Source organism: Silene latifolia, chromosome X (assembly GCF_048544455.1).
Source record: "Silene latifolia isolate original U9 population chromosome X, ASM4854445v1, whole genome shotgun sequence".
Taxonomy (NCBI): Eukaryota; Viridiplantae; Streptophyta; class Magnoliopsida; order Caryophyllales; family Caryophyllaceae; genus Silene; species Silene latifolia.
In genome coordinates this window covers 228,271,283-228,285,098 of record NC_133537.1, presented here as the reverse complement: position 1 = coordinate 228,285,098, position 13,816 = coordinate 228,271,283, and the positions used below count along the sequence as shown (strand labels likewise).

The 13,816-nt window shown below is 35.4% G+C and overlaps 2 non-coding genes across 2 annotated transcripts; one reads left to right on the top strand and one right to left on the bottom strand.

Annotated features, from left to right (window-relative positions):
• The first annotated feature begins 1,958 nt into the window (after positions 1-1,958).
• LOC141625479 (small nucleolar RNA R71) lies at positions 1,959-2,065 on the top strand. The gene has a single exon (XR_012535257.1). It is a non-coding gene; the product is annotated as a small nucleolar RNA R71 (small nucleolar RNA).
• Positions 2,066-12,864: 10,799 nt separating this feature from the next.
• LOC141624553 (small nucleolar RNA R71) lies at positions 12,865-12,971 on the bottom strand. The gene has a single exon (XR_012534360.1). It is a non-coding gene; the product is annotated as a small nucleolar RNA R71 (small nucleolar RNA).
• Positions 12,972-13,816: the final 845 nt, after the last annotated feature.

The window sequence follows — 13,816 nt, the reverse complement described above, 5'->3', positions numbered from 1 at the left end:
TTATTTATATTGCTTAATTGTCCAACTTTGATGTTGTTGATCACTAATAAATTAAAACTCTGTTGTTACAGATGTACGGAAAAAGTTAAGCATTGTCTTAATTTGGGGTCATATAATTACCTCGGATTTCTTCATGTACCGATGAATACTGCACACCCCGTGCTATTGAATCGTTGAAGAAATTTTCTGCAAGCACCTGTAGCCCACGTGTAGATGGAGGTGCTTATAATGTTTTTAATATTTTCATTGTTTTTGTGTGGACACTTGGTTTGTGGATCGAGTGCCATTATATTAGCTAAGGTGATTTATTGCGCAGCACTCTTGTCATCGCATTCGAATTGGAGGAGTGTGTCGCTAAATTTGTGGGAAAGCCTGATGCTTTAGTCTTTGGGATGGGTTATGCTACAAATTCTGCTATTATACCTGTCTTGATTGGGAAGGTATGTTTATATGCTTATAATTTACTGCAAATGTTTACACTACCCATGTCAAGTGTCATGAATACTAATGTTTTCATATTCATCAACAGGGTGGGTTGATTATAAGTGATTCTCTTAATCACAGTTCAATTGTTAATGGTGCTCGAGGATCCGGGGCTACGATTTCCATCTTCCAACACAATAGTGAGTTCCTATCTTAGTTTTTAAAATCTAGTTACAGGGCTTATTGAAGCGCTAGCATAAACAACTCAAGGTCTGTGGCATGCCTTGATCATATGTTAAATCTAGTCAGTCACATTATATTGAATTTTTCACACTGTTGTCATCTATTTCTTTTATTTATTACATTTTCCCCTTTGCCTCATTATTCCTAGCTTTTACTTTTTTTTTTTCATGTTAAACTTCTTTGAAGTTTAAAAATATTTAAAAAAGGAGGTATTGTGCCAAAAATTATTATTTTAAAAAATACAAGTTTGTCTGCTAAAATGACGTGTCTCGTGTGCTTGAGGTTCACGTCTTTGCCTTGTGCAAGTTTGGTATACTAGTATGATGAGATGAGTTCACCCTTTTGTAAAAGCTAGTCACTTTCTTTTTCCTCTTTATCTGGCGTGCTTTCTCTTAACTGAGAAGTGCTATCTGATGTTTTCCAGTTCCATTTGTAAATTTGGTGATTGAATGAAGTAGTTAGGTATTAAGGTTCAACATTATCCCAAAGGTAACTAGGTTCCTACTCGCATAATCAGTTTTCACTGTTCTATGGGTAGACTTGAAGTTGTTGAAGCTACGGAAGGAGTTCTAATTACCTTCATAATTTGGACAGGTTAAGGCAGTAACGCTTATGGAAGGGCTATGACGATTTATTGTTAATGAAGATCTATTATGCAAAATTAGTAGTACTAATTGCCGCCATTTGGCCGAGGAGCTATGTTTTATATCGAGTTATGTTACAACTTGGTTTCTATTTTTGTTTATAGGTTAGTTGTCTTAATATATTTGTATCTTTTCGTAATTGACTTTAGATAATCGATTGATTGTATAAACATATTTGTTGATTATTGAATCATCTTTTGCATTTGTGATCATGTGTAGTAATAATGTATTGGGTAATAATATAGTAATATATATATATATATATATATATATATATATATATATATATATATATATATATATATATATATATATATATATATTTTATAAAAATTAATAATTATAAACATCGGATTTTTATAAAAAACCGATGTCTATATTTTACAATAGACATCAGACTATTTAGATATCTGATGCCTATGGCAAAGAATGGACATCAGACTTCCAAAAAGGCTGATTTCTATATGTCATATGGACATCAGATATATAGAGAAATCCGCTGTGCAAATTTTAATGGACATCGGTTTAAAATCCGATGTGCATTACTCCATAATGGACATGACCAAACTCTACATCGGGTGTGTATCCGATGTCCATATACAAAAAAGTTCGATGTGCATAACAGGTTTTGTAGTAGTGCAAATCTGGAAGCCATGATGAGGGACGGATCGAACTAGCCTTTTGAAACGAACCCAAGCCTCATTAAAGTCTTCGGTAGGACCTTGTTTAAAACTCGTGATCTAGCTTCTAAGAGCATTAGTCTTCTGCTGTGGAAAATACCTCTTGTAGAATGCAAGAGCTAATGAAGTCCAGTTAGTGATTGATTTAGTCTCCATATCCAAGTCACGTAGCCATTCTACTGCATCATCTCTCATACAGAAATGAAAAAGAGTCTGTTTAACTTGATCTTGAGTCACCCCTGAAGTCAAAGGAATAGAACAACAATATGTGAAAAATTTCTCCATGTGCTTGGCGGGGTCCTCTCCAGCTTTTCCTCCAAATATATTTCGCTCTACCAGGCTTATGTAAGACAGTTTGATCTCAAAGGTCCCTTTATCCGTGGTAGGGAGCTTAAAGCCTTTAGGAATGGAATCAATGGTGGGTTCGGAATGACTTGCCAAGGTCGGCATCTTCAATGTTGTAGTATTAACGGGTGCAGAAACAAGTGTGTCCTCTTCTAAGGATGAATTTTCTACAAAAGTAAACCGCTCGTAGTCAAGTGTACTCAAGTCTTCCACCTGACTTACTTCTCTTTGAAATTTTCGTCTATAGCGAAAAGTCTTCTTTGGCTCGGCATCAAAAGGTACAATCTCCGACCTGTCATACCTGGGCATACATGAAAATAACAAGAAAATATCAAACTGTCTCAAGGAACTGATGCTCCCTGAGACAAAAGTCAAAAATAAACAAAAACAAACTGAAAAATGGTTGCCTCCCCGGCAACGGCACCAAATTTGATAAGGTTATTTTCAGTTGTTGGCCTATCAATGTAAATCCTATTCTCAACTAACTAGTAGCTAGCAGTAAGAAAGGTCGAATCCTTTATCTACTTTGTCTATATTTAAGTTCATCTTAAAGGTAACCATTTTATGGGTTTTGTTTGTTTGATTTCTAATAACTAATTGCGATAAAAGTAACTAAGACGAATTCAAATAATATTAAAAATTCTAGGGATTAGGTTTACTAGGAAGTTATTCGGGGTGTGATTTAATTCATTGATAGAGCAACTTATGTCGTTTAAGGTCATATGATCGGTCGATTCCAATATGTCCTTTAGATCTAACTTAACATACGATTGCTATAATTAAGTTGATTCTATTCAGTTGTCGTGGCCTATACTAGTCTTAACCCGGTCGGTGAAAATCCTAGTTTATGCAATACTAATTAATTAACCCTGCAGAAGCTAATCTACTAGATTCAAACCAACAGACTGAACAATAACAAAGAGCAATTTAACTATCAATTCATAAATATAATACCCCTTCTAACAACCTAGATCCTCATTCACCCTAGATTAGAGGTTTAGCTACGCATAATAGAGGGAACAACAACAATAAGAAAAATAATAATAATGATAATAATAATAATAATAATAATAATGATAATAATGATAATAATGATGATGATGATAATAATAATAATAATAATAATAATAATAATAATAATAATAATAATAATAATAATAATAATAATAATAATAATAATAATAATAATAATAATAATAATAATAATAATAATAATAATAATAATAATAATAATAATAATAATAATAATAATAATAATAATAATAATAATAATAATAATAATAATAATAATAATAATAATAATAATAATAATAATAATAATAATAATAATAATAACAATAACAACAATAACAACAATAACAACAATAACAACAATAACAACAATAACAACAATAACAATAATAACAACAATAACAATAATAACAATAATAACAATAATAACAATAATAACAATAATAACAATAATAACAATAATAACAATAATAACAATAATAACAATAATAATAATAATAATAATAATAATAATAATAATAATAATAATAATAACAATAATAACAATAATAATAATAATAATAATAATAATAATAATAATAATAATAATAATAATAATAATAATAATAATAATAATAATAATAATAATAATAATAATAATAATAATAATAATAATAATAATAATAATAATAAAAATAATAAAAATAATAATAATAATAATAATAATAATAATAATAATAATAATAATAATAATAATAATAATAATAATAATAATAATAATAATAATAATAATAATAATAATAATAATAATAATAATAATAATAATAATAATAATAATAATAAAGGAAAACATAATTAAAAGCATAAAAGATGAACAAGCAATTGAATTATTAATAATTGAGGGAAGATTAGAAACAATTCCGTAATAATAATGAAGAACAAGCTTAGAAGATCCGAACAATAACAATAAAACTAAAAACTAAGAGTATTTGAGAGTTTCTAGGGTACTATAAAGCGTAGCTAGGTAAAATAATGCGTAAATAAACAAAGGGTACGAATTGGGTATTTATAGTAAAACACAACCGACTTATGGAAATTGCAGAAAATCCCTAAGAATATAGGATCCTCGATCGAGCCTAGGTGCACCCGATCGAGTACACTACTTCCTCGATCGAGCCTAGGTGGGATTGATTGAATATCCACTCTGTTTCAGCTCTTTTCTTTGTGTTGTCTTCTTAACTTCTCTTCCTTTATTCTTCTAGATTCTTGTGACATGCTTCGTGTATTCCTTTATACCCACTCCACGATGACCATTTCATTCCTTTGCTCCTCAAATGCATCATTCCTGCATTAAACATCAAATAGCGGAAATAACAACATTCTAACATAAAAGGCATGTATTTAATATAAATTCGCACAAAAACCGTATCAAAAGCAACTAAGGGGAGGCATAAATATGCATATAATTATGACTCATCAACAAACTTGCCTACTAGTCCTGCTATGCTAGGTAAACGATTCCGCCAAAACTTTATGGGAATTCTAGAGAGACTCAACCAGACAGGGACCACATCAACCTTCTCCTTAACTAAATCCACCTCCACATCCGAGGGCTTAATAATAACTGGCTTATTTTCAAACAAATAGTGACCAGCATTCAATACAGCTTCCCTATGTTCAACTTTGTTAAATCTCACTAAGAATATACCATTGTCCATAAACGACACCTTATCCACATCCAAATGAGACCCGATACTGTAAACATAATCCTCTATGACCTCCCATGGAGGATTAGCAACCAATATATAACACTAAACATCAGTTTTCCAGAATTCTACTTCATTTTTTATGTCCTCACGGGAGAATTGAAGCAAATCACAAAGCTTCTCATGTTCAACAATTGTCTCCAAAACCGGTATACTTCGTCCTTCTTTTCTCAACGTCCAACCTAATAGATTTGGTTCTTCAAAGTCCTCATTCAGATTTAGCACCGGTATCCCATTCAACTCAGTCATCGTCTTAGTTTGTCGTGCATCTATTAAACTAGGTTCTTTAGCAACAGGGTTTTGAGACGGTTAATGCTCAGATCCCTCCTTTACAACAATCTCCGTCCTCTTATTAGTTTGTTTTTGTGTTGTTTTTGTTTTCGATTTGGAGGATGAAGATTCTACTGAAGTTTGAGAATCACTGAAAACCATTATCGCCGTTATTTCTTCACAAAATTTTAGGGAAAAGATCTCAGAGAATTTTAAGGTTTCTCTTTCTATCACTTGCCATTATATGTTTTTTCGAGGTCTAGAATTTTAAGGGAGGAAGAAAGGGCGGACTCTCGCATACTCCTAAGTAGTTTTCCACCAAACATTACTATAACGTTTTGCTAGCTACCTTTCACCGTCCGATCTACTACTTCATATCACTTAAAATTGTCACTCACCACCCATAGGTTGTTTTGTACAATCAATTCACTCAACACAAGACTTGGTATAAGCTAAGTCTCTTTCTGTACTTGCAACTCTAAAACATAGGATATGTACAATTCTACACTACATCCCTTCCTTTTAATCCTATAATGCACCAATGCTTCTACACCACGAAGTAATACTTCTTTTATCACAAAATACTATTACTAGTGTAAAAGGTTTCTTTCGCAATAGTCTATTAGCTTACTATTACCTTTTTATATCCCCTAATTCTCATGCCTTACCTTGTTAACATATAATCATGTACATTTCATTTCCATTCCTTATTCCTTATTCCTTATTCACAACACTAACATCACTACCTAATCAAGCTCAGTTCAATTACCAACAACCATTTAGAGTTGAAACCAATAGCATTCTCATACACATACTTACACGACTCAAATCCACATCAAAAGAACAAGCTCACATCAACCCTAACAAAAAACATATCTCGCGTCCATGACCTTCAAGACACATATGGAAAGATGAACTTAAGTGAAATTATACAACATGATGACTCCAATTCAAGGTAACACAGAACAAGTTTAGTGAACGCCAAGGCTTTTAGCATGATTAAACCGATAATGAAACATGAAATCAAAATTCTGCCAGGAATGTTGGGCATTTTAAAAAAAATCGGAGAAAATTCAAGATAAAATTTCCAATTTAGGACAATGCATTAACAACAAATTGTAGTCTTATGGGACAATTAAACCAAGTATTAAGTACAAAATAAAAATTTTGAGCATCAACACTATAATGTTCCACGCATAGTTGTGGACGCGGGCCCACGGGGTGAAAAGCGAAGCAAGCTTTTCCTCTTTGTTTGTTTTGCATTTGTGGAGTCGCCACCAATTTATTGTGGAAAATTGGAAACCGTTCGAATACCTCATGTCATGTCAAGACACATGACATGAACACTAAGCACTCGTTACCCTTAGCGTTCTATGTCTAGAATGACTCTCGTGGATACCAATGAACACGGATGTCCACAGAGATCTGGAGTAAGGGGTGAGGGTACGTATTAGGAAGCTCTTTTGATCGAATACCTAATCCCACCCGCCTCGATAGCGGCCTCTACTAATGATTAGGGAAATTGTCTATACTCGATATGTTGTCGATTTATTTGCATGCAATGCAACATCCATTAAATTAATCCTAGCATGTGAGAATTAACTAAGTCGGTTATCATGTAATTTAATCATACAATTAATGTCAAGGTAGAAACTTAGGTTGATTACATGTGAAAACATACAAGCAATATAATAAAAGAAATACAATAATAATAAAATAAAGGAAAATTACAATAATTACATCGGATTAATTGATTTATGTCGAAAATACATTTAAAACGGATGATTTTAGAAAAGAAAGAAAAAATGAATAAACGAACAGATTGTGGATGATAATACGATTAATAGTTAATTAAATACGTAATTAATAAACTAGGTCATGGCAGAAACGGGAGTTCAGGGACATAAATCAACCGGGAACAGGCGCAGCAGAGCTACGTCCCTTGGAAGAGGCGCGCCCGATCGCTGCGTCATTCGGGTTGAGTTCATTTTCGTGAAGCGAACCGCATCTCGTTAATGTTCATTGGTGAATTTAATGGTCGATTAATGGTATTCGACTCGGATGAAAGTGATTAACATATTATTTACATGTGATGGAGATCATGAAAACGATAAAACACGAATGAAACTAATTAGAACGAATTATTTACAAGATGAGACTAATTAAAGAATTAAACAAACCAAACAAATTAATTAGGTTAAACAAGTTATTAATGATGAATTAATGATGGTGACGGTAAATAGCAGATAAAAAAATATCAAAGATAAATTCCAAATATTCAATATGGGTAAATCGAATCTCTAAAACCCGAATTGACTTAATGACGAAATCCCACAAATATGGATTATAAGGAATTTAAGTCGGGATTTTGAAAGATGAATTAATTAACGATGATTTATGAAATACAGGTCAAAATTATCATATTCAAATTGTTATGTTAATGAAACAATGAACAATTGATAACAAAGCGAAAAACAAAAGGACGAACAAAAGACGAAGGAAGAAGAAAGGAAGCAGGAACTGCGGCAGCCTCACGAAGAGGCGCAGCAGGTGCTGCGTCCCTTCGAAGAGGCGCAGCAGTTGCTGCGTCCTTTCTCGACGATTGTCTTCTGATAATCCGTAAAAAGGGTTTTTAAACAAGGTTTTACAAATCGGTTTTAAGAATACTTTCGACATAAATCTTACAATATTAATTACGATAATAAAGAACAATAAACAAAAGAAGGATTTACACCCTCGGACTTACATGTTTGACGAAACGAGATGAACTAAGTTAACGTTTAGTGATGCTCGACTCGAATATATGACGAAAGTGCCCTGTAGGAGGAAAACGAATAAGATTGATTAATGTTGATTGATGTGGAGTTGGTCAAATTTGTCGGTCATGCAAAACGAGGCCGGTACTCAGAAAGATCCGAGCTTACGTGGTCGAAAGTTCAAGCACGTATACGCCAAAAAGTAAGAACGTGGTCTAGAATGCAAAGGGAGAAGAGAAGGGCGGACACTCGCGTGAGAAATATGTGAGACCGAAGGTCTCTATTTATACAAATCACACGAAAGAACTAGGGTTTTCGGAGAGACTTTGGAAGTGAATCTCGAAAAGATATTAAAAATACGCATAAAAGGACTGAGGAAGAGGCGCAGCAGGCACTGCGTCCCTTGGAAGAGGCGCAGCACTTGTTGCGTCCTTTCCTCAGTGGTTTCCTCCTGCGGAAGAAAGATTTCCGCGTTTTTATTATGGAATAGCGGATTAATCTCGTTTCCTTAATATTTTGTGTGAATATTACGGGAGATATTTTACCAAAGATCAAAAGAGTGGAAAATATGGAATAGAAATATCCGGAACATTCCAGAACATTCTGACTCGGTTATTAGAAAATGAAGACGGTTTTTTTTACCCGAACTCCAAATGTACTCTAATTACTGCCAAAATGACCGTATCGGCACGTAGATGACAATTAAGAGGTAGACACAAGTGTTTGAACGATCACTTGACGATAAACTTACGAACTATCACAAATCGTTCCGTATACCAAACATGCGGCCCAATCATCACCAGGTGGTTTGCGGGAGGTGCAGAAATGAGGTATCTACAGAGCCCCCACTTTGACTGAGGCTTGGACAAGGCAAAAGTCAAAATATAGCCATCAGGTCAATCGAAGATTACAACCTGACGATTATGGCGACGCGAGGCGGGTCAAGGGGTCTGAGCCAAGGACCTGTCGTCGGGAACATTTTAGAGTCTGTCGACTATCGGGGAGGGCCGTTTAAAGTCCATAAGACTACGTAAGGAGGCTTGCCAGCCATAAGAAGAGACCATACCTGAAATTCCTTGAAACTCCAGGGGAAACAAAACGCGATATTGGGAGGAGGCAGCAGGACGTAGTCAGGAACTGCTGGGAGAAATCTGCTTGGGTCGGCTTCAAACAAACTTCGGAAGAGCTTGGGGTCGATGTTGATCTCCATGTCTCGAGAGGGACGATTGCCTGTCCATGAACTCTCACTGGGGGACCATAATCAGAAACTGATCTCCATGTCTCGAGAGGGACGATTGTCTGTCGTGAACTCTCGCTGGGGGAGCATAATAAAGGTGTGTCGAAACACCTATCAGAGAATATTCGCTCGTTGTGACAAGCAAGGTCTTGGTAACAATACGGCGACAGCTTGCAGTTGACTTGGAAATACGGGTCCGGGCGAAGGATAAATGTCAAACGGACCAAATATGTGATATGACATTAAGGAAGAGGCGCACCAAAGATAGGCCCACAAAATAACGAACTTATAACGAATCTTCGAAAATTCATATGGAGGGAAACTGAGGAAGGAAGAGGCGTAGCAAGAGCAACGTCCCTTGGAATAGGCGCAGCACTTGCTGCGTCTTTTCCTGGGCGTGGCATTCCTGAGTAAAAAACCGATGAAACAGGGGTTTTGTTTCATTATTTCGCAACACAAAATCCTAATTTCTCTCTCAAATTCCAACCATTTCTCGTCAAAATTTGTTAAAAAGCTTGCATTTTCCATGACTAATCGAGGTATTTGTATTATTTTTGCATTAATCTTCTATAATTGATCAAATTGACCCGACAAATTAGGGTTTTCAACCCTAATTATGTCGAAAATTTGGGGCATTTCCTCCAAATGATTTTGCCTTGCAAAATTGACCTTATAAATGGCTAATTGGTAGTATAAGGATCATATCCATGTATTTGTTTCGAATTTTCGTTGAGTTTTGAGCTTTTGAGTGAAATTGAGACGGTCTCACAGCTAAACTGTAAATCGCTTCGAAAATAGCCTTAAGATTACCCATTTGTGACGAAACTTGATATTTGGAATCCTTGTATGATGGGTAAACTTCCTATCATCTCGGAATTTTGATTTGTGACGGCTTTTTCAGGACACTTTTCTAGGGCATAATCGCCGTTATAACAAAATGCTGTCGAAAATCCGACTCGAACCTATGACTAGGCTTCAACTTAGGCTTGACTTTACCTAAATTACCACGTAAGTGATGTGACCATAATTAGAGCATATTTAGTCCCCGAATTAGCCTTGTTCCCATGCTTTTTAGTGCATATTTGGGTCATTTATTGGCTTTAGTCCTTTGTTTTGCATATTCTTTGAGGTTTTATTTCCTTGGTAGGAAAGGAGTGCAAACCTTGCATTTTCATGGCAAAATGAAGCTAAATTGATTGAATTAAATGACCAAGCATCAAAGAGAAGAAAATATTAGAAGGCCTTTGTACATACTATAGTAGATGGGCAATGATGAGAAAAGATCCTTGCATCCCCGAGGAAATCCTCAAGGATTCTATGAAGAAAAAGGAAGAAAAGAAGAAAGAAAGTAGTTGTAAGACAATCCGAGCGGATTGTTCATAAGAGGCCCGTCCAAGAGGTACAATCCGAGCGTCTTCCCCCAGTGGACGCCCATCCAAAACACCCAGAATCCGCCCGTCTTCCCCAGCTGGACGCCCGTCCAGAATCACCAGAATCCGCCCGTCCCGTGCCCTGGACACCCGGATTGTCTGTCAGCCATTTCGTCTTCTACAAGCTTCAAGGAAGGATGCGTATATTTTTCTAAGACCGGCGAAAAGGAGACCAGAGTCTCCCTTGAGACCGGCGATTCCTCAAGGACTTAATCGTCATTTAAGCCCTTAGTAAACCTAATTTATGTAACTAATCCCCACTATAAATACCCCATTAGGCTAATTAGAAGAGCATGTCCTTCTTAGCAATCTTTAGTGTAGTTAATATCAATCAAATCTCTCTTTAATCATGTAATCAATATTTAATCAAGTCTTAATAAAAGTTTAATTTCCTTAATCTCTCTCTTGTTCATCCTTTGTTTTGGGTAATTGAAGATTATTTGGGTTATTATTGAGAGATTAACAACCTTCCAATCAATCATCAAGTACTTCTATTATTCTTTGCTTTATTATTGGAATCATTAGTAGGTATAATTCTCTTAATGCCCTTTAATTATTGTTAATTATCTTCATTTATTCATCATGTTTTACTTTGTTGGTATGATTGACAACCTTGCTAGCATATTCAACATGATAATGAGTGAGTAGTTTCCTTAGCTAGGGTTAATGGGTAATTAGGGGAAACCAACATGGGGGATGATTCATGCTTAAATTAATGTGTTTTCATAGTTTATTTGCTTGCTTGTTGTGATCTTAACTTATGCACATGTTATGTTTGATGAAATGCGGGCCTATGAATTCTTGCATTTTTTACCCATCACCTATCTTTTCAATGAGACTTGTAAGACATAAACCAACTCGAGTCCTATTATACCATGCATAGAGTTGAGTAGGGAGGATTAAGTCTACTTGTAGGTGTTGTACAATCTAATCGATTCGGCTCCGGGACCCAAACTTTCCTAGGATTGTAAGACATAAACCAACTCGATCCATCACAACAATAATTGTTTGCTTATAATTTGAGAATATGTTTGTATGATCAATTCCCATGAATCCCCTATGACCCCATGACACCCTTGTGCCTTTTATCAATTGTTTACATCCCTTTTTAATCATCTTGCTTGTTTACTTTCATTATTATTTAGTTTAGTGATCTTCTACTTCAAACCCCAAATTGTGACACCCTTAGACACCACTAGTTGCAATTGAAAATTTCATCTCAATTCCCGTCCCTTGGGATCCGACCTTTACTTGCCTCTTTACTAATTGTAGAGTTGTTGGTAGAGTTATAAATTGTGTTTTGGTCTAGGTGCTCCTAACGACAAGTACCGAAAACTAAACCTCCAAGTGAGTCCGTGCCAAAAATGGCGCCGTTGTCGGGGACGGTGTTAACTTGATTTAGATTTTCTTGTATTGTTATTAGTTGTGTCTTTCTTTGCCTTAGGGAAGTAAAAATCCTTAAGGTTTGTTCTAATTATTTTCGAGTTGTTTGATATGTTGCATGTCTGGAAGATCACAAGGTAACTTGTTACCCTTTGATCACGAAATTGAAAGGACTTTGACAAACAATAGAAGACTTGCTAGGAGAACTTTGAGAGGTATTGGTGAGGTTGTAGATATTCAACCAAACGCTATTGAGTTCATCAACCCTTTTTCAAGAGAAGGTGAGGAGAACCCAACACAAAATCCAACACAAAATCAACCCATAATACCTAAATTTTCATCACATTCCGTACCAACCGAGGAGAACCTACCTAATGGTACTCCCACACCACAACATTTAACCGGAAATTTTATTGCCAAATCCGCATTTATCCAATTAGTCGAAAGAAGCCAATTTGAGGGGATGCCTAGTGAAGACCCTCACTCTCACATGGAGACTTTTTGCGATTATTGTGATGCGATTTCTCAAACCGGTGTAACTCAAGACCAAATTCGATGGGTCTTATTTCATTTTTCTCTAATTGGCACCGCAAAACAATGGTTGAAAGGCCTTGATAAGGCTACTCTCGGAATTGATTCTTGGAAGAAATTGGCTCTAGCTTTCTACAACAAGTTCTATCCACCGGAAAAGACTAACATGCTAAGAGCTCAAATTACGGGCTTTAAGCAAAGAGATGAAGAATCTTTGTATGAAGCTTTGGAGCGATTCAAAGGAATTTGTCGCTCATGTCCTCACCATGGACTTAGTGAGTGGTTCTTGGTACAACAATTTTGGAACGGTCTTTATAAAGACTCAAGAAACATTCTCAACATGGGATCAAATGGAATGTTCACCGAAGTTGACGACAATCAAACTTGGAACAAGATTGAGGAAATGGCGGTCCATAATTCACAATATAGTAGACCTCGCAAGGCTACTAGAGGAGGAAAGCATGAAGTGGATTCTATTACTCAATTAGGTGCTCAACTTAGTGCTCACATTGATACCATCAATTTGAAGTTCGAAAAAGCTATGGCTAAACTTGAAGAAGCCTCAAAATCACCAAAGCATCATGTTAATGCCATGACGGCATCTTCAGCAATCCCAAGTAGGATATGTGAGAATTGTGGAACTTTGGGACATGACCAAAGTGAATGTAGGGGAACAAATGAACAAGTGAATGCTTTTCAAGCATACAAGAGTGGTACCCCTTATTCAAACTATTATAATGAAAACACCAAATTCCACCCAAATCTCTCATACAAAAGCCAAAATGTTCAAAACCCTCAACCAACATACACCCCACCTCCCATGAGAAACCAAAATCAAAGACCCTTTTACAACCAAAACCAAGGTTACCAAAATCAAACTCCATACAATCAACAAAATGACCAAGGTTTTGATGTTCAAAAAGCGGTCCTCCAAATGCAAAAGAATCAACAAGAGTTTTTCACTCAAATGCAAAAGGATAGTCAAGCAAAGGAAATCACCATTAACAGCATCCTAGCCCACACCAAAATCTTGGAAACCCAATTAACTCAACTAGCATCTTCAAGCTCACAAAGACAAAAGGGGCAATTACCACCTCAAAGTAATCCCCCAAGACATG